This window comes from Mesoplodon mirus, assembly GCF_964341445.2.
Source record: "Mesoplodon mirus genome assembly, chromosome: 3".
NCBI classification, from domain to species: domain Eukaryota; kingdom Metazoa; phylum Chordata; class Mammalia; order Artiodactyla; family Ziphiidae; genus Mesoplodon; species Mesoplodon mirus.
This window is the reverse complement of record NC_138978.1, coordinates 23,157,841-23,178,867: the sequence shown is the minus strand read 5'-3', so window position 1 is coordinate 23,178,867 and position 21,027 is coordinate 23,157,841. Positions and strand designations below refer to the sequence as shown.

The following is a 21,027-nucleotide window of genomic DNA, read 5'->3' as shown; positions in this document are numbered from 1 at the left end:
AGTCTCGGCATCCATTGATTTCCAGAATGTTTGCTTGTTAGTCGGTGGACCCCATTCCAAGTGTCCAGCAGGTGGAAATCTCTCCAGAACCAAGCTTCCCTTCCTGACTCTTACTGTGGTCATATACTCCCTTTCTCCCAAGCCAATCCCCTCCAGTTGTCCTTGGAGGGGTGCTTATTTACTAAATGGACAAATGAAAAAATAAGCTCACATAAGAGCAATAAAGCCCTCCTTTAGCCTTTGTCCTAAAACTGATTTGAAATAGGAGAGCCAGGTTTTCCAGGTGAGAATTACAGGGTTTGTGGATTACGGAGACAACCAAGCCTCCTTTATTTTTATTCTGTAAGGACTAAATTGGTATTTACTTGCACAAGCCAAAGGCAAAAAAGGGCAGCCAGCTCTCCTAACAGCCATTTATACTTCCAAATGTGGTAGATTTATCAGAGTCTAAAATGGCAGGAAGAGAACTCAGGATGTGATATGTCAGAGATAAGTTCTGTGTTGTCCCAAAGAGAGTGTCCTATGGTTAGAAGCCCCTGTCCCTTGCTGGAAGGGAGATTTAGTTAAGTCATAGAGAGGCCACAGAGTCAAGGGGACAATGGCTGACCCGGTCTCTCTCAGGAACTCCCAATACAGGCCCCCAAACAAGCTCAGAAGCAACTACACGGAAGCAGCCTAGAGCCGTGGTTGCCGCAGAGGTTGACCAGTCTCTCAGAGCCCTTGGCATGGTAAGCCCCAGGCACTGATTTGTCAACAAAAGGCTCCAAACTCCTACAGAGTTTCTCATTAGATTCTTCAGCTCTTGGTCAAACTTAACACGTGTTTACCAAGGTCACAGCCCAGCAATGAACCAGATACCTCCTCATCCATCCCTTGAGGGTAGGAGAAATAAATGTTGGGTAAGAAACAACGTTGAGGACCTAATTTATAAAAGCAAAAAGGACAATCTGTCTTGTGGCAGGAAAGACCTGCCTCATGCCCAGGGTAATTGGAGACCCACAGGACCCCGACTGCATTGGGGATTGCAGATCTGTGTACACGGGGGCTGCCAGCATCTATACCCTCTGCTTTTTGAGTCAGAAGCTGGTTCTGTCCCATCACTTTGGCAACTCAGCATGGCCAGTGGCTAAAGGTCTTCTTAGGAGCCAGTACAGTTATGGGCAAGATGGAGCACCCTGGCATTTTCAACATGAAAAGCAACAAGGCTGGAATATGCTCAACCTCTTGGTTCACCCTGTGACGTTGGACAGGAGCCAGATCCTTCCATCAGAGGCAGGGCAGCAGGAGAAGAGCATCAGGCAGGCTCTCAGAACCCCAGGAACCCTGAGGTCCCCTTGGAGGCAGGGAGTCCAGCACTCTTGGTCCCTCCAGCCCAGAAGCCGCATGTGTACTTGATGCCAGGAACAGAAACACGTGTATGGGCAGATGGCCTCTGAAGCCCTGAAAGCATCTCCTGCTTGGGAAATGACAGCAGAGCCTCACAGGACAAGGGGTCCCGCAGAGAAATACGGAGCAGCTGAGAATGGAAAGAACAGCTAGGTTCCTAGGCAGGTATTCAGGGCAAGAGGCAGAGGTTCCCATCTCAGAGCTCACCACTGGCAAATCATAACAGCAAAAAGGCCAACAGCTTGAACTTCAAAACCATTAAGAACAGCTACCCAGCCCCAAGACTGGGAAAGCAGGTGCAATCAAAGGCTCAGCCAATATGGACCAAGGATCCCCTCAGAAGTTGCTGGTAAAGTCCAGAAATATGAGGACTCCTTTGGCTGCAGAGAGGCTCGGTCAAGATAAAGTCTACAGGACAGAGGTGAAAACAGGGTCAGGGTGAGCCAGAGAGACAGGAAGGCATCAGCCAGACTTAGGTCTCTCTTAGGTCTCCTTCTCCATTTCTCCCCACACTCTGTGGATTCACACCGCTGCTAGGAAAATATTTGGGATTTCTGACATTCAAAAGGCGCCTTAGTATTAGCGTGCTCTATATGTCATTGTATGGTGCATTGGTCACAACGACAAAAACTGAAGCTCAGAGTCTCTGGTGGAAAACACAAAGCATCTTCAGAAGACCTGCTCAGCCTGCACGTTCTGCAAAGAAACTGGTGCCAAGAGTCCTTCTGAGACTCAAGTGCTTACGAGCGGCGAGTGCTAGGTGGTGCAGGAAGGTACCATTTCTAAGCTAGGTGAAAACTCATATCAAGAGTCCTGGGGTCCTTCCTGGTGCATGCTTGGCATAAAGGTTAAGAACAGTGCTCGTGAAATTCCTAACGAAACGCAGCAGGCTGATTTGGTTTCCACCATTATGTCGTTGACAGGAAGCAGGAGACTGGTAGTCAGGGAAGAATGACAGTTTGGGGATTCGTATGATGACAATTAGCCAAGTTCTGCGCTGCTTCTCTTTACAAAGAACTTCCCTTCTCTTTGCTCTTGGAATGCCATGTTAGAAGAGAGATATTTCCATGGCAACCACATACACATTTAGTGATGTGTCACTAAATTTGTGAGTGCACAAAGGCACATTAGGAGACTTTTTGAATGTGGCAAGAGAAATAGATTTTCATAATTGAATGTTGCCCTCAAGTAGAGTTTACCATTTGCTGAAAGCTGAGGCTGCAGCCAGAGATGCTAACTCTGCCTCGTCAGAATGGAGGCTCGACCCCAAAATCTCAGCTTTAGATGAGGGCTGTCTGAGAGGCTGCTGCCCAGAAAGGGGCCTAGACAGATGGGGCACAGAGCTGGGGGGCCAGGATGGCCTTGGCAGAGGCAGGGAAAACAGATCCATCTCACTTTTTTTTTTTTTTGTGGTACGCGGGCCTCTCACTGTTGTGGCCTCTCCCGTTGCGGAGCACAGGCTCCGGACGCGCAGGCTCAGCGGCCATGGCTCACGGGCCCAGCCGCTCCGCGGCATGTGGGATCTTCCCGGACCGGGGCAGGAACCCGTGTCCCCTGCATCGGCAGGTGAACTCTCAACCACTGCGCCACCAGAGAAGCCCCCATCTCACTTTTGACGAGAGCCTGAAGAGAGGGAGAGCTACCTGCATGAGAATCAGACACCACCCTGATCCTTCCCCAGCACCTCATGACCCCTAGACTATCATCTGTTCTACCAAAGAGAGTACAGGAAAAGATTAGCACCAGTATCAGACAGCTTCCCTAAGAAGAACAAAATAAAAAGAATGCTGAATCTAGAGCCAGAAGTCCCAGGTGGGTGTCCTAGTTCTGTGTCTTCCTAATCATGGAAATTCGAAAACCATTCTTTTTCTAAACCTCAATTTGTAAATGGGGAATATGCTTCCTGATTACCAGATGCTTCAAGGAGGCAGCGGATGTAGAAGCATCACTATAAAACTGTAATGCTGATAAACTATAACACTGTTTATAGTTGGCACTGGCTTGGCCCATGTACCCCTAAGGGGACCTCTGCCAGATGCAGCCTGGGCTCCCAGAGCGTGGTTATGTAGAAGGGGCCACCCCAACTCTGTTTGTGCCCATTGGGGCTGCTGTGGGTTTATGGTGGCCTGACTCCAAGTCTCTCCAGGAGCTGGTACAGCAAGGGTGAGAGTACAGCCCTGCAACACCTCCCCAGCCCCAGAGGCTCTGATGTTGGCCTTTCTGGTCCTCCCTGGCCGCACACCTACCCTAGGTCCTAAGACAGTCAGTACAGCAGTCAGAAGGCCTCAAATATTCAATTCTACCTACCTGCCACCCCTCCCCCAACCTCCTTATTCTCCCCATTACTCCTTCCCACTCAAACTAGACCTTGGCCTCCATGTTTCAAGGAAAGAGAAGCCACCACTGGAAAGCAAACAAGAGAAGCTAAATTTTGCCTTTTGAGTTTCCAAGGGCATGGGTCCTGGCAATGAGAAGTTTTCAAGAATAGTTTTGACCGCATGTGATTCACTTCACATGCTTGATTCAGAACTCAACCCCAGATGCCTCTGCCTTAGGAGAGCAGCATTGCTTCAGGGTAAGAGATAGCACCTCCATACTGGAGCCCCATGAAGTGCCCCTTTCCCCCATCACAGCACTCCTTTCCTGCCACCCTCACCTCCCTCCCATCAGCCTAATCTATGAGCTGGGCTTGGGCCTGCCTCCTTGTTCTACTTGTAACCTGTCCTCCCTGAGGTGAGGACACACTCTGCCACCATCCCAGGCTCAGGGTCTAACACTTTCCACTCACAGACACCACCCGGATCAGCCCTCCTGAGCCCACCACGTGGTCCTTCCACTGCCCATGGCACTGCCCCGTACACTTCCCGTCACACACGTCCACCACACTGGAGAGGCGCAACCACCTGTGAGGGCCAGGCCCTGGCCTGCCCAGCTGCACTTGTGAACTCTGTCCGAGTTCCCAGGCCTTGCGGCCCCTCCCTGCTCACTTCTGACGCCTCTGGTCCCAGCTCCCCTACACTGAGGCTCACCCCAGATAACTACTTTGGTTTATGCCAGAGGGGCTGGCACACTTGGCTCCAAAAGTCACCACCTCCCCTCATACTGCTGATGAGAACATAAACATTTCCACAGTTTTCTGCTGTGGAAAACTGGCGATTCCTCAATAAGTTAAACATAGAATTATCATATACCCAGTATTCCACTCTTAAAAGGATTGAAAACACATGTCCACCCAAAAAAAGAGTACATGAATGTTCATAGCAGCGTTACTCATAATCGCCAAGAGGTAGAAGTATCCCAAATGGCCACCAACAGGTGAATGGATAAACAAAATGCGGTATATCCATTCAATGGAATATTATTCGGACAGAAAAAGAAATAAAATTGACACATGCTACAACATGGATGAGCCTTGAAAATATCATAAAGGCCACATATTGTATGATTCCATTTATGTAAAAGGTCCAGAATAGAAAAATGCATAGAAACAGAAAGCAGATTGGTGGTTGCCAGGGGCTGAGGTGGGGGTGGGAGATGGGAAGTGGCTGCTCAGTGGGTATAGGGTTTCCACTTGGAGGGATGAAAAAGTTCCAGAATGAGATAGTGGTGATGATCACACAACACTGTGAATGTACGTAATGCTTCGGAATTGTAAGCTTTAAAACGGTTAAAATGATAAATGTTATGTGTATTCTACCTGTAATTTAAAAAAATGTCACCACCTCACAGAGCAGTGCATGCAGTTCCTTGGTGCCCCCAGCAGCCTCTGCAGCCTTGCTAAGACTTTGGGGTCTCCGGAGCTCCAGGACTGGAGAGGGGGTGCTGGATTGGGCCCCCCAGGGGGCAGCACTGCAAATGTGCACTGAGTCAGGGAGTTGGACACTTTCACCTTAGCTGGTGGGGCTGCTACAACCAACATAAACACTCTATGAGGACAGGCACAGACGAAGGAACAGGAACTCACTTCAGCTTTCAGAGCCTCTCTGAGGAGGCTGAACAACCCAACCCAGGCTGCTGTTGAAAACACGGTGACCATGAGGGAGAAAGACATCACACACCTTTCAGTCCTGCGACGATAACTATAAACCTGCATTAGCCAGCACTGGCCGCGTCGCACCTGTTATCCTAGGAGGATGAGCAGACCTAAATATTCAGACTGTAAGATGCTCAAACCACCACAGGAAAAGTCAGAATGATTTGGCCAAGGCGGAAAAAGCCAGGACTACCAGGTTGCAACCAGACAGGGACTGCTTTGAACCAGAGCTTTCAGGATTTCTTCTAGATGTACGGTCCAGCCTATTTTCAATCCCAGGCTGAGGCCAGGACACAGGGCATCTTATACAGCACTGGTGGGGCTCAGCTCTCAGGAGAAAGTCTGGAAGGGTGGCCTGGGTGAGAATGCCACTTAGACATGCCTTAGATGGCAGTTTCAGCAGGGACTTTGGCAAATGACCCTCCCTTTAGTGGTCAGGGGCTTCGTTTCAAGAGAACACTCCCATTGGAGCAGAGATGCTGGCCACAGGCTGAGAAGAACGTGGTGGGATCTGGTCACCACTTATGGTCACAGGGAAAAGACAAAATGCATTGTCACCACTCCACAATGTCTTCCTTTCCTCCACAGCAGTGAAGATTAAATCGTGCCTCCTCCCCCAACACGTAGCCTCCTCCTTCACTGAGGAAGGAGCTGGCCTGTGAATCTTTAGTGTGTGGTCAGGCCAGAGGATGCACACACCCTATTTCTAGAAAGGAGATGAAGGGACGGCTCCCCATGTCCTGCTATAAGGCTGAGCTCACTCGGCATCAGGCCGGGAAAGAGTCACACACCATCCTCACCTTGGCTCTTGGGCTCTCAATTGGAAATCAAAGAGCAGATAGCTCAGAACACCGGCTCTTTTTAGCAGAGGCCCTGATATACAATCAGAAAACAAAGGGGAGAGACAGACTCTCTAATCTTCGATGCCAGCAAGGAAGGAAAGCCGAGGGGTCTGTGACCAGTGAAGGCAGTGCTCTGAAGCCAGGAGGTGGTTGAGGAAGAGAGGAAACTAAAGGCAGGCCTCTCAGGAAAGGGCACCGGGCTGCTAGCCCACATCAGCCCAGGAGCTGCGTACAGGGCTCAGCGGGCAGCCAGGCATGGCAGAACCATTGGTGAAAGGAAAAAGGAAGCTCTCTTGGTCCCTCGGCCACCTGCCTCTATCTGCTCCCCAAATCTCTGTTCCTTCTCTAAAACACTTATGCTCCTGGAGGCTCTGACCCTTGTGCCTCTCTGTCCAGGCTTTCCTCGAATGGCTTTGCGCTCAAGTCTTCACCCCCAGCACTCCATCCTTCTAAATCCGCATCTCCTGTGCCATCACCCCAACCAGTCCCAAACCAGTATTTCCAACCACCTGGATTTCACAGGCGTATCATTTTTATTTTGTCTGGAATTCAACTCATCTCCCCCTCCCAGGATTTCTCACTGTCCCCACTTCCTGATGTCCCCATTGACCCCAGGTAGAAACCTTGGCCATTCCAAACTTCACCTTCCACATCCACACCTGGAACACCCCCCCCCCAGATCCAGCACATGGAGCCTCTTGCTCTCCGAGGAGCCCACTACGCCTGGTATTCTCCACATTTGCCTGAAACACCAACCTTTCCCCCAAGCTCACCTCAAGTTGATGTGACTCCCAGCCCTTTGTTCACCCCTTGATTTGGGCACCTCCATGGTGTTACAATTGTGTACACACACACACACCTGTCGCACCCTGCCTAGACGTGGTACTCAGGAGACAGAAGCCTCATCTTTGCATCCTCAGCATCTAGGGCATTGCCTAGCAGGCGGTAAGAACAAGGTGAGTTCTCTGGAAAAGTTGAGCTGGAATAAAACACACAAGCAGCAAGTAGTTAATATTCCTCTCGCTGTGTATCAGCTCAACTACATTCTTTCATAAGGTCTGGTTTGGACCTGTTTGACAACTAGATTTCCAACACAAATCTGCTCTGCAAATTCCAGCAATCACATGAAGGCGGTTTCTAGAACAAAAATGACAGGGGAAAAAAACAGCAGCTAAAAGGAGGAGGACTGAGGATTGCATCAAGAGAAAATGAAGGGAGAGGACGTTGGGCCCAGGAAAGCCCCAGACCCTCTCCAAACTAAGGAATGGCATCCACCTGGGAGGGCCGGAAGAGAGGGACCCATGCAGAAATGCCTCAGCATCTAATTAAACATTTTAGACTCTACTGCACACGAGAAAGAAAACTACGTCCCCCCACGGAACCCTGATAAATGAGTCGTTTCCAACCAATCTATCACCATGGCATCTGGGCACCTCAGGAAGATGAAAATAAGACCAATACATAAATGAAAACCAATATACAAACAATTGTCTCCCCACACAGGCCTCCAGGAAGCCACAGCTACAGCCATCTGCCAAGTTCCACCCTCGTCACTGCTTCCTGCAGCCAGAGGCCTCTGAGTAAGCATGGTTTAACACAGATTTAGCAACAGAAGGAAATTTCTTCTCTGAAGTCTGCCTCTCCATTAATGCTCCTACACTAAATGCCCACTGCTTGAAGCTGGAATGAAATAAGTTTGGCAGGAATAGGACTTGTTCTATATGCCATGTCAGCCACACAATTTGCTAGAAATAGTTGGGGCAACTTGACACAGGTTGAGAATTCAGAGGTTTCTTGCATGGAAACAGAGCTCTCGGGGGCGACCGTCACTAAGCCGTGGGAAGGATGCTCACACTCATCTATGGCATAGTCTCACCTCCTGCAGCTTCCACGCGGAGGTGGCCTGGGTAGATTTGATCTGATCCACCCAGAACAGCACTTCTCAGGTTCAGTAACATCCAGCACCTGCCAAGGCAGTGATGCTATGAAACTGCAGCATTGCTGCCCTGCATCTGAACACCTGAGACTGGGTTCAGTTCTTTCACTTCTTCATTATCTGTTGCCTGAGCATCTGTTACTTGATTTTAGGGCCCAAGCAGCCACGTGAAAGGCTACTCTGTTAACTGGAAAGGGGCAGAGGCAGCCATAGGAGGGAGGTTGATGGCCTTTTGGGAAATCAACTTCTGGACAAGCAAATATTTTCATTCCAGATGTTTATGTTCTGCCTGCTTCCCCCCTAAAAATCTAGGTGGGACAGGCAAATATTTATGCAGCTAACCAATGCTTCCCTTCCTCTATGCATCCATATGTAGTGGGAAGTGATTCTGACGCATGACACTATCAAGCTATAAACTTTCTTAAAGCCAGAGACTCATCTCTACTTTTCCTTTAGCTCACATAGCTTTCAGTGAATAACTGAGGCTCAATAGATAGTGTTTCCAAGATTTTTTTCTTAAAATTTTAATAAACGTATGACTTCTCTTGATGTTAACGTTATATGTTCTTAACACTGGAAAACTGTTTTAATTGAGTCTTTTCTCTAGCTCATTTTTTTTTTTCTTACCTGATCCTGGTTTAGGTCTTAATAAATATAGAAAATTTCCAACCTCTTCCATAAGTGGGTAAAAGGGAAATATAGCCAGAAAGGAGACAGAGCTTCGCTGAAGACAAAACTACAATAGGCGAGTTCTAAAGCATAGCTGTACATTAGAATCATCTGGGAAGTGTTTAAAAATCCCAACGCTCGGGCTTCCCTGGTGGCGCAGTGGTTGAGAGTCCGCCTGCCGATGCAGGGGACATGGGTTCGTGCCCCGGTCTGGGAAGATCCCACATGCCATGGAGCGGCTGGGCCCGTGAGCCATGGCCGCTGAGCCTGCGCCTCTGGAGCCTGTGCTCCGCAACGGGAGAGGCCACAGCAGTGAGAGGCCCACGTACCGCAAAAAAAAAAAAAAAAAAAAAAAAAAAAAATCCCAACGCTCAGGCTGTACTCTAGACCAATTAAATCAGAACCTCTGGGATAGGAACTCAGGCATCAGTAGTTACTAAGTTCCCCCAGGTGATTCCAGACTGCAATCAAGGTTGGAATCCCTGTTCTAAAGATTCATGAGACCAGTTCTTTTGAATGTCTACCAAGACTATGACAATTTCTACATTATTTCATCCCAAAGTGAAAATTCTTCTTCTAAATTGTCACCCTTGAGCCCTCAGATAACATAATAGAAAGAACGTCAACCAAAGAGTCAGGAGAGGAGGTCTGAGTCAGTGCATCACAATTTAAATTGGCGGGGCCTGGAGCTGGTCACTGCCTTTGCAGGGTGTGCATTCTCTGAGCTATAAAATGGGATTATGGTCCATGCCGTGTATGCCACAAGGCTGTTGTGGGGATCAGCGAAACTCTTAACGGGATGCTAGGGCTCTACTAAGAATACACACAAGGAATCTCTGATCTGATCTGTCCACGAGCGGGTAGGTATTAGCCCAGTCCAGGCCCCACTCCCCTCCAAGCAGGCCCCCTGGAAATTCTCCCTGGGAGAATTTAAAAGACCATGGATGGTATAGGGGCCAGAGAGTCAGAAACCTCTTTTCTAACATGCAAGAACACTTTAACTCCAGGGCTGACAAACCAGAATTTTGCTCCCACTGGTGCCAAGTTGAAGAGCCCTTTACTCAGAGCACAGAGAATCTAATTATGCCTTAATCTAATCCAGTGCCTAATCACAGAAAACGTCTAATGTTGTTTGTCTCCCTCAGTCCCATCTGGATGGACACCACTCTGCTACCATTCTTAGTTACTCAAGGATCAGTAATCAGACACAGAGCTCCTACCATGATTATAGGGTGGCTATTATACAAGACCACCTCTGAGACTACATCAGTGTGAAGTCTCTGCCCTTTACGTAGTTATACATCCCAAAAGGCCTGTATGTGAAACTGCTCGAGAAGTCTTTAAACTGAGCTGCTATTTTTCTGTCAAAACATGAAACTTTCTCTATAAAGGGTTTCCTTATACTCTAAAGTAGCAAAATTGATTATATTTATCGGTTGTTCTCTAAAAGGTCCAGTTCTGAAAGCAAGAAACTTAGTCTTCTTTTCCCACTGATCCTAAGAATTAAAAACCAAGGCTACTCCAGAGCTGTGTAAGGTATGTGACAGGCATGGAGAATGGCTTCTGGGAGAGTTGGAAAGGAGGAAGATTTGCTGATTTTCGTCAAGAACACAAGTACAGAAAAACAAAAAAGGTGCCAAAATGTCTTCCCAGGAGATCAGCATTTACTTGGCAAAGTTTAGGTTTAACCTCTTAAAAGCTCATTCCAGGAATGAAAATGGGGGAGAGGGATCTTAAATAAGAGATTTGTAACTTTAATTCAACACTCCCACCCACCCCAAGTGAGACAAGTGAAATTAAAGGTAGCCTTTGCAATGAAACACTACATTTACTTCATATTGAACTTTCCTGAGTGAGGGAAGATAGGCGATCAGATTCCACAGAACAGTCCTTGGAAATCCTTCAGCCATATATATTTAGCTTCTGTCTGACCAGTAATCAGCAATTTGGACTATACAAATAGTTGGGTTTTTTTTAATGTGGGGATTTACAAACAAAGTTTTAAAAAGTAATCATTACCCTTAAGGTATGGAGACCAGAGAAAATATTTGACAGGTTAAAAAATCCTGAGAGGAAAGCTGCACTAATGGAGACTGCTGGAACATCACAGGTATCAGCAAATATTTCTTCTAACACCTAAAAGCAGATGAGCAAAAAATGCACAAATAGTTTAAGATGACATCAACCAGAAATTAGATACCCTTTGAGAATTACTGTATCTATTCAGGATATAATTTCAACAAAAAATTATATTTCATGTATCCAATACCAATTACCAAAAATAAACAGGAATCTTTAAATATCGAATCTATACAAAATATACACATTAAAGTTTGTGCACTTGATTCAGGAGTCTTCAGAGACTTACTCAAGTTCTACTTATTTGTACTTTACATATAATGCTAACAAGCTAGATTGAATGGTTTCCTAGCCATCTGCAGGTTAGAAAATAGCAAAATAGGAAGAGTAGCGAATAAAGCAGCCACAGGCAGGTATCCTGACAGCCAAAAGAAGTGACAGCTGACAGCCTAACAGAAAGAGGGGAGAAAAACTGCTTAAAAGCAGATGGGGGCTTCCCTGGTAGCGCAGTGGTTGAGAGTCGGCCTGCTGATGCAGGGGACACGGGTTCGTGCCCCGATCTGGGAAGATCCCTCATGCCGCGGAGCGGCTGGGCCCGTGAGCCATGGCTGCTGAGCCTGCGCGTCCAGAGCCTGTGCTCCACAACGGGAGAGGCCACAACAGTGAGAGGCCCGCATACTGCAAAAAAGAAAAAAAAGCAGATGAATCTAGAATCTCAAAAAAGGAGCATTCACAATGTTTGGCATAACATTTTTAAAAATGACTAGTGTTACATGAAGATGTAGGAAAATATGACCCATAACCACGAGAGAAAACAGTCAACAGGGACAGACCCAATGATGACAAAGATGTTGGCAAAAAAAGACTTTTTGAAAAGCTACTACAAATATGCCTTAGGACTTCAAAGAAAATCTGGAAACAATGAGTGAACAGATGTGAAACATTGGAGAGCCCAAAACAATGAAAAAGGTCCAAATGGAAATTCTAGAAGTAAAAAAATAACTGAAAATTAAAAATTCACTGGGTGGGCTTAACAACAGATTAGATACTACAGAGGAAAAGTTCAGTGAAATTGAAGATGGGTTAATATAAATTATCCACACCAAAGCACAGAGATAAAGACTGAAAAGAAAATGAACACAGACTCAGTGACTTCTAGGAAAATATCAAGCAAATTAACTTTTATGTAATTTGAGTTCTAAAAGAAAGACAGATTAGGGTAGGAAAAATATTGAAAAAATATGGGCCAAAATTTTTCCAAACTTGAAGAAAAATATCAACCTATAGACACAAGAAGCTCAACAAGCCCCAAGAAGGACAAACAATCACATCCACATTTAGGCACAGCATAGTCAAATGACTTAAAAATAAAGAGAAAATCTTAATAGCATCCAATGGGAAGGGAAAGACATTACATGCAGGGGAATATACTCTAATGTCTTATCAGAAACAATGCAAGTTACAAGACAATGGGTCTTTCATGTAAAAAAAGGGCGGAAATGTCAACTTAAAATTCTATATCAAGCAAAAATATCCTTTTAAAAGGAGGGCAAAATAGAGAGACTTTCAGAAAACAAAAGCTGCAAGCATTTGTCACCAGTAGACCTACACTAAAAGAAATGTTCAGAGGAATTCAATTTATAGATTCAAGGCAAATCCAATCAGAATCCCAGCAGGAGTTTTCATAGAAACTGACATGCTTGTTCTCAAATGTAGGCAGAAATGCAAAGGACTTATAATAACTAAAGCCATTTTGAAAAAGAAGTTCAAAGATGGGGAAATCATGCTATCTGTTTTTAAGACTTACTATAAAGCCCCAGCATCAAGACAGTATGAACTGAAACAAGGACCTACTGTATAGCACAGGGAACTATATTCAATATCTTATAATAACCTATAATGGAAAAGAATCTGAAAAAGGTTATATATATATCTGAATCACTTTGCTGTACACCTGAAACTAACACAACATTGTAAATCAACTATACTTCAATAAAAAACTTTAAAAAAAACCAAAAACCAAAAAACCCCAGGAAACAAATAGCAAGATGGTTGGCTTATTACTCAGCCATAAAAAAGAACAAAATAATGCCAATTGCAGCAACATGGATGGACCTAGAGATTGTCATACTGAGTGAAGTAAGTCAGACACAGAAAGACAAATATCATATGATATCACTTATATGTGGAATCTGAAAAAAGGGTACAAATGAACTTATTTACAAAACAGGAGTAGAGTCACAGATCTAGAAAACAAACTTATGCTTATCAGGGGATTAGGCGGGGGGGGGGGGAGGATAAACTGGGAGCTTGGGATTGACATATACACACTACTATATACAACATAGATAACTAATAAGAACCTACTGTATAGCACAGGGAACTCTACTCAATACTCTATAATGGCCTATATGGGAAAGAATCTAAAAAAAGAGTGGAAATATGTATATGTATAACTGATTCACTTTGCTGTACACCTGAAAGTAACACAACATTGTAAATCAACTATACTCCAATAAAAATTTTTTAATCAAAAATAAAAAATTAATGATAGAAAAAAATGAACAAGAACTCTAAAAAAAAAAGACGGTTAGCTTAAACACACTCATACTAATAATTACACTAAAAAAAAGATAGTATGAATTGGCATAAAGACAAATCAATAGAACAGAAGTGTCCAGAAATACAGCTACATACATATAGTAAATTAAGCTAACATGGCATCAAAGCAATTCGATGGGGAAAAGAAAGCTTTTTCAACAAATGGTGCTAAACAACTGGACATTTAAATGAAAATAAAGAACCTCAACCCCTACCTCACACCATATACAAAAATAATTTGAAGCAGATGAGAGACCTAAATGTAAAAACTAAAATGATCAAACTTCTGGAATTAAAAGGAGACTATCTCATGACCTTGGGGTAGACAAAGAATTTTTTTTTTTAAGTACACACAAAAGCACTAACCATAAAAGAAAACATTGATACACTGGACTTCATCAAAATTTAAAACTTCTGCTCTTTGACTGACACTATTAAGAAAATGAAAAGACAAACCATAGAGTATGAGTATATACATCTGACAAAGGACATATCCAAAATGAGCAAAGGATTTCTAAAGTTCAATAAGATAATAAACACTCAATTTTTTTTAATTTATAAAAGGGGGGCAAAAGATCTGAATACAGACTTAAAAGGAAGATAAAGAAATGGCAGATAAACATATGAAAAGATGTTCAATATCAATAGTTAAAAGGGAAACAAAAATTAAAACCACAATTAAGGGGACTTTTCTGGTGGCACAGTGGTTAAGAAGCTCCCTGCCAATGCAGGGGACATGGGTTCAAGCCCTGGTCCAGGAAGATCCCACATGCCGCAGAGCAACTAAGCCTGTGCACCACAACTACTGAGCCTGCACGCCACAACTACTGAGCCCGTGTGCCACAACTACTGAAGCCCACGCGCCTAGAGCCCATGCTCCGCAACAAGAGAAGCCCACGCACCACAACGAAGAGTAGCCCCTGCTTGCCACAACTAGAGAAAGCCTGCATGCAGCAATGAAGACCCAACACAGCCAAATATAAAAATTAATTAATTAATTAAAAAAAAACCCACACAATTAAGGGACTTCCATGGTGGTCCAGTGGGTAAGACTCTGCATTCCCAATGCAGGGGTTCTGGGTTTGATCCCTGGTCAGGGAACTAGATCCTGCATGCATGTCGCAACTAAGAGTCTGCATGCCACACCTAAGAAGTCCTCATGCCACAACTAAAGATCCTGCACGCCACAACGAAGATCCGGCATGCCTCAACTAAGACCTAGCCCAGCCAAAATAAATGAATGAATGTATAAATAAATAAATATTTTTTAAAAAACACCACAATTAAATATCACTAGACATCAAATATCATGGCTAAACCTAAAAAGGTGGACAATACCAAGTGTTGGTGGAAATGCAGAACTCTCAACACTTTGTTGGTGGGTCTAACTACTTGGGAAAAGTGTTTCCAGTTTCTCATAAAGTTAAACATACATTTACTCTATGAACCAGCAATTATACTCCTAGATATTGCCACAAAAGAAATGAAAATATACCTAAAGAATTGTACATAAAATGTTCATAACAGCTTGATAGCCAAACACTGGAAACAACCAAAAAGTCCAACCACAGGTGAATGGATAAACAAATTGTGGGATATTCATACAACAGAATACATCTTAACAATGAAAAGGAATGAAACACTGATACACACAACATGAATGAATTTCAAAAACATTAGCCTCAGTGAAAGAAGCCTTGCGCAGAATGGCATATATTGTACTACTCCATTTAGTTGAAGTTCTAGAACAGGTGAAACTAATCTCTGGCAACAAATCAAAACAGTGGTTGGGGGTGGATGATGGGAGACTGCTTGGGAAGGAGCAGAGGGAACTTTCTCAGATGATGGGAATGTTCTGTATCTTCATAGGGGTGTGGTTTATATGGTTTTCTGCAATTGTTAAAATTGAGCAAACTTTGTATTTAAGATCTGTGCATTTCCCCATATGTAAGTTATCCTGAGATAAATAGGTAGCACCTGCATCACAGGGTTGTTGTAAAAAAATAAGATGAGAACACAAAACACAGGCATTGAGAGGCTGGCAGTCTTACCTAAATGACTCATCAGGCCCTATGGGACATGCGGTATTGCACAGTGGATTTTATGGTGACCCCAAGTCATGGCAGAGGTGGAACAAGGGGAGAAGAATCTACTATTATTCAGCCACTGAAAATGGTTGCTATTTAGTGAAAGGTATTTGCCTAGAAGTTTCGCCTGTAGAGCAGCTGACTCCCAGAGCATGCCAGGTGAAAGCATAATTATTGCTTATCTATTTAGGACACTAATCAGTACGCCCAAGTTTCTTCTGTAAAAGTTACCACTCTGGTACTGCACTAAAACAGATGGACAACCGCCCTAGTCTTAGCCTTTAATTAATGAAAATTCAGAGTTAAGAGACATACTCAGACCCCCTTGTGAGTAACAGCTGTTCTGACCACCTGCCTATTGAGTTTGGAGAGCCCTCAACCCAAATCTTAGAAAACAGCCTTCTCAAGGGAAGAAATACCTACAACTGGACCACCACACTGAGGCCACAGACTGCAGCTATGGTCTCCGTGGCTTCAGTTCTCTTTGGGGATGGGGACACCAAAAAACAGGTCTGACAGCGATCTCAGCCACACCCTGCCTTTAAGAGAAACAAAACCACACTGCCTTGGCTATTACCTAGCCCCCAGAGCCTAGTGGGGGTGAAAGAGGGAAGGGGAGTGGGATTGAGGTCCCTGAGTCCTCAGAAGTCCTTAAGGAATCTCCAGTTTTTTTCTTACCATTATCTGCCATGAGAATACAGAGTTTAAGAAGTCTGTTGTTTTCCCCAAATTATGCAAATACTTGTGCATAAGGCCTTGGCCCCAGGTTAGTGGGAAATCAAGAACCAGAGCTTATTTGAACGAGCCTGGTCTTTTTGGACTGCAGATGCACAGAACTGGAATAATAATAATCCTTGGTTCATGACACTCATCCCTGCTCCAAGTATGGCCCCTCTTTTAAAGTTAATGTAATAAATGCCCATTATGCTCTCCTGAATCCTGTCCATAATACCCTTGTTAAGTCTTTCCTGACCTGTCTAAAGAAAGCAAGGCAGCGAGAGAATTTCCTGAAGTCCCCACCACCTCCCTTAGTGCAGACTTGATTTAGGATGCAGATTCAGGCACCTTCCCCATGCCAGAGACAGTACCCACAGGCTGGTTGCCCACCTAGATTACCAAACAGCTTCCCTGCATGGGGCTTTCCAATCTGCGAGCCTGATTTATTTTCTTCAGTAAGAGAAAAGATGTAAGTCCCTTGGAGCAAAGTATGCCTGATATATATCACAATATTTATTTTTTGGTGGAGTAATGGATCAGTCTTCGGGAAAAGCTAGAGAAAAGGCATTTCTTGAGCTCAGATGTAAATCAGTCACTCTGAAAACTGCAGGGGAATCTATGTTCTTACCCCCTTGCTAAGTGTGAAATAAGCAGCTGACTTTTAAAAGTCATTGTACTATTTGTTTCTAAAGCTAACACTAAAGACAGAGCTAAGGAGGTGAGGCCTGAGAAGCAATTGCTCTTGGAATGCCTGCGCCAAGTCCCTAAAATAATGGTGCAGCTCACAACGAAAGCAGAGATTCACCTAACCTGTGGGTGTTAAGTCATACACCTGGTGGGGACAAGGTCTAAGCTTTGGTCTACATGCAGTGCTCAGTTCTAAGGAAGAAGAATGAAGTGAATAGCTGGGTTTATGATGTAAGGGTCTCCTGAGGGACCTGTCCAGTTAATATAGGGCAATCTTCCTGTCTATATTAAATGTATCATAGAGCAGGACAAGAAAGAAACTGAAGGACAAGGAGGAAAAATCTTCAGAGGATTTTCAACTGAAACAGAGCTCTTCGAAGGAAAGCTATTTAAATCTAAGGTGCTCCTAATATTAATTATCCTGAACATCTCACAGCCTCAGATTCACATGCTACAAAGAACACAAAGCCTTTTAATTTTCCTACCTGTCCCTGGGACTAGCAGTGATAAATCAGATATACAGAGAAACCACACATGACTAACGAACCAGCCCATTAATGGGGAGCAAAGATCATTTGCCAAGATGACTTATTCAGACATAGTCACATATCACAACGAGCAATATCCTGGAGGCTTAACACAGCAGACATGGAAGGCAAGAGCTGGGGCACTCCCTGCCAAGTCTCAGAGACTCCGGGGTGACTCGGGCATCCTCCAGATGCCTGCTGTCCAGGCATGAAAGATTTTACTCACGGCTGCCACCTCTCCAGTCCCTTTAAGTTAGACTTGCACTTGGAAAATGACTGCAACTTCTAAAAGGCTTCTCGGGTCACAGAGCCAAGCCCCCAAACCTTGCTGTGGCCCCTACTCTATGACTCTTAGAATTCCCTGTACCCTCAGGAAGAAGACCCAGCTTCTGCCACCAGTAACCTTAACTGTTAGTTTATAGATCTTTCCTGTAGCCACTCTGGGCTCCAACTAAGTGTCATATCCTATTCTAGGTGCTTGGGCAGATCCATAAACAAAACAGTAAACTGGTGGGAGCGAGGGACAGAAAAGGCTCCCCTAAATGCCAGTCTCTTCATTTTACCACGAAAACTGAGGCCCAGTGATAAACAGGAATTTTCCCCTGAGGCCAAGGTTGATGGCATGGCTAGGACTTGAACCCAGGTTGGACACTCAGGGTGACTGCCACATACAGTGGTGCATAAGGGCACTGGGCAGAGGGGACGGGGATGGGGGTAAAATTCAATCCACATTCTTCCTATGGGCTAGGGGCAGCCCCACTCCAGTGCTCTGTTCTCACAGCCCTACTCCGCCCAATTCCCTTTAACAAAAGCTCCCTTCATTGAAGGGACAACTGAGGTGCTCCAGATCAGCAACCAACCATCATTAGTAGGACACAACATGGTTTGAAACCTTTCACTGGGATGTAACCCTGACAAGCTATTCACTCCCAACTTTTGTCATGTGTGAGAAAAGTCTATTGAACTTGAAAAGAAACCCACCTATGACCAAGGTCCCCTAAAATAATTATAACAATAATTTCCTATATTATCATCAGATCTGAAAGGAAAGGCTGCTAGCAAGCCGTTTCTCATTCTCACCAACCCCTTTACTCTCCATGATCCCAAGAGGAGGGTCTGTCACTGTTCAATCCCATCTCTAAAGTTCAATACGGGTGAGAGGAATACTTAACTTAATCAACTATGTGAGTATCTACTCTTGACTAGGTGCTAGGGATACAACAGTGAACACCATCACCATCACCAACAACAACACAACATTTTCCCTGACTTCATGGAACTAACATGCCGAAAACAGAGCTGGGAAAAGCCCAGCTGCTAAGGAGTCCCTGGCCAGACTGGCAGTCTACTTAGGGGCCAGGTCTGGAAGCAAGAGTTTTGTGACCAGCCTCTTCCCCCCTCTCTCATCCCATTTTACAGAAGGAAAAATAAGGTCCAGGATGGAGAGGAGGTGGCTTGTCCAAAGTCAGACAGTTGAGCTGAGACTCGAATCAATGTCCTCTGGGTTCCCCTTTCCACCACACTGCCTCCTCCAAGGTTCCAAAATTGCGAACTGAGGAGAAAATGTTGGATCTAGTGACAGATTGTTTCCTGATATGTCTACACCCAGAACATGCAGCTTCAACCCATCTTATCAGCTGAGACCTTGAGCCCATGACCATCTCTCAAACTAGAAGGTTCATAAGTATACTTCACTGATCTAGAGCCCAAGTGTCCAGTCTTTATTCACTCTCATTTATCACCCTCTCTGAATCTCTCCTGAAGTTTACTTTTGCTTTAAAAACCTCATCTTATAAGAACAGAGCCCTTTTTATCTGATGCTAGCTGTCCCTCTGCTCCTGGGGTCTAATCAATCCATGTCTGGAAAAAAACAAGCCAGAGAGGAAAGCAACAGCCCCTTTTATGAAAACAGGCACCTTTTTAAAATGATCTACCCGTGGGCATGGCACAGATAGAAATTTAAATGAGAAGGAAATAAAGACATCCTCCAGCAATTGTCAAATGCATTCCTCATCAGGTGGGACACCAGGGAAGTTAACTCTGTGTTAACAGCTAAAACAAACACTCTGCCCCACATTTTTTCAGGTTGCTTGGGGACCGGGGGAGGTCCAAACTCAAGAAGCCTGAAGAGAAAATGGGCTTCAAAATATAATAGTGTACATAGTCCCGTCCCCTCCATTCTGAGGAGCTTAAGGTCTTCAAGATAGTAAGAGGGGGTTCATTGAACAACTGCAGGTATAGACAAGCGGGCTTCCAGCTACTACCAGGGGTGTACAGCGATGCCAGATAGAAAGATCCAGACATCTGGCAACCAACACAGACCTCCACTCATTGTGTTACTTTACATCCATCTGCAAAGCAGAGTCTCCACACCTCCCACCACCCCCAGCCTCTGCCCACAAGGGAGGTTCTCTTTGTATAGAGGGGCAGAACCTGGTCCCCCGCTAGCCAGCCCACCCTCCTTCCCATCATGGCTCCCAACCGCAGGCTCTCAGAAATGGGTCCCATATCTAGATGCAAATGCAGAAAGCACCTTTTGAAGAGGGCAGTAGGTAACTCTTAATCCTTTGGGGCATCCTTTTAAATATCTGATGGCAGCTCTACACCCCGTGAAAAACTGCATGCATATAGTTTATACGTAATTTCACTGCGGGTTACTGCCCTCCAAGGAAGTCTGAAAGGGTTAATGTTTTCAGAGGCAGCTTTAGGAAAGGGATCCGGGGTGGTTCAGGTGAGTATTCAACAACACAGCTCCTTAACCAGTGGGGGAGAAATGATGCCCCTTTCTTAGCCACTGCAAGTTCCAGGCTTCAATTAACCTTTGGGATTTCAATAAGAATTTGGAAACTGAGAGTGTGCGCTTGCACACAGGAAACAAGGACTCGTCTTTGTGGTTTCCTATACAGACATCACAAAATGTCCAGTGATTGCTAGTTAAGATAGAGTCTCCACAGGGCTTAGCATAAAAGGCTGAGTAACAACAGCAGAGATAAGTAGAGAGAGGTGGGCGTTGGGAGACAGGATACACTGGACAAGGAGAGGAGGACAGCTAAGCTCTCCACTGGCTCTGAGCAGGTCTTGACAGGGCAAGTCCTGACTTGCTGCCTGCTCTCCCTGGAAATCAGGGCAGACTTGCTGACTGCTCTGCAGCAAACCAAGAAGTCCAGACAGAAGCAGTCCTTTCATTCTGGGTCCACAGGGCTGGGGGGAGCATCCTTTCCTTTCTAGGGAGGAGACCCTGGCCCACTGCTTGCCCACAGCCCCCTCGTGGCCCGGGGGTGTCACTGCAGCCCCCTCTGCAGTGCTGGGCAAAAACCTCGCGCAGGCGGCTCCAACAGTAGGCAGCTCTAACAGGGGTTGAGCAGAACATTTAGTTATCAGTGGTGGCTTGGCAACTGTCTTCAAGCCACGGTGAGGCTGCGTTTGCTTTTGGTTTCTTAAATTAAGACTAAGATTCAGACTC

The 21,027-nt window shown here is 45.1% G+C and overlaps 1 protein-coding gene across 1 annotated transcript in view; it reads right to left on the bottom strand.

The window, feature by feature from the left end:
* The window catches only part of MAN1C1 (mannosidase alpha class 1C member 1), a gene marked incomplete at its 5' end in the record, with an annotated part of 133,782 nt that overhangs the window by 111,494 nt on the left and 1,261 nt on the right, over nt 1–21,027 (bottom strand). The window lies entirely within an intron of this gene.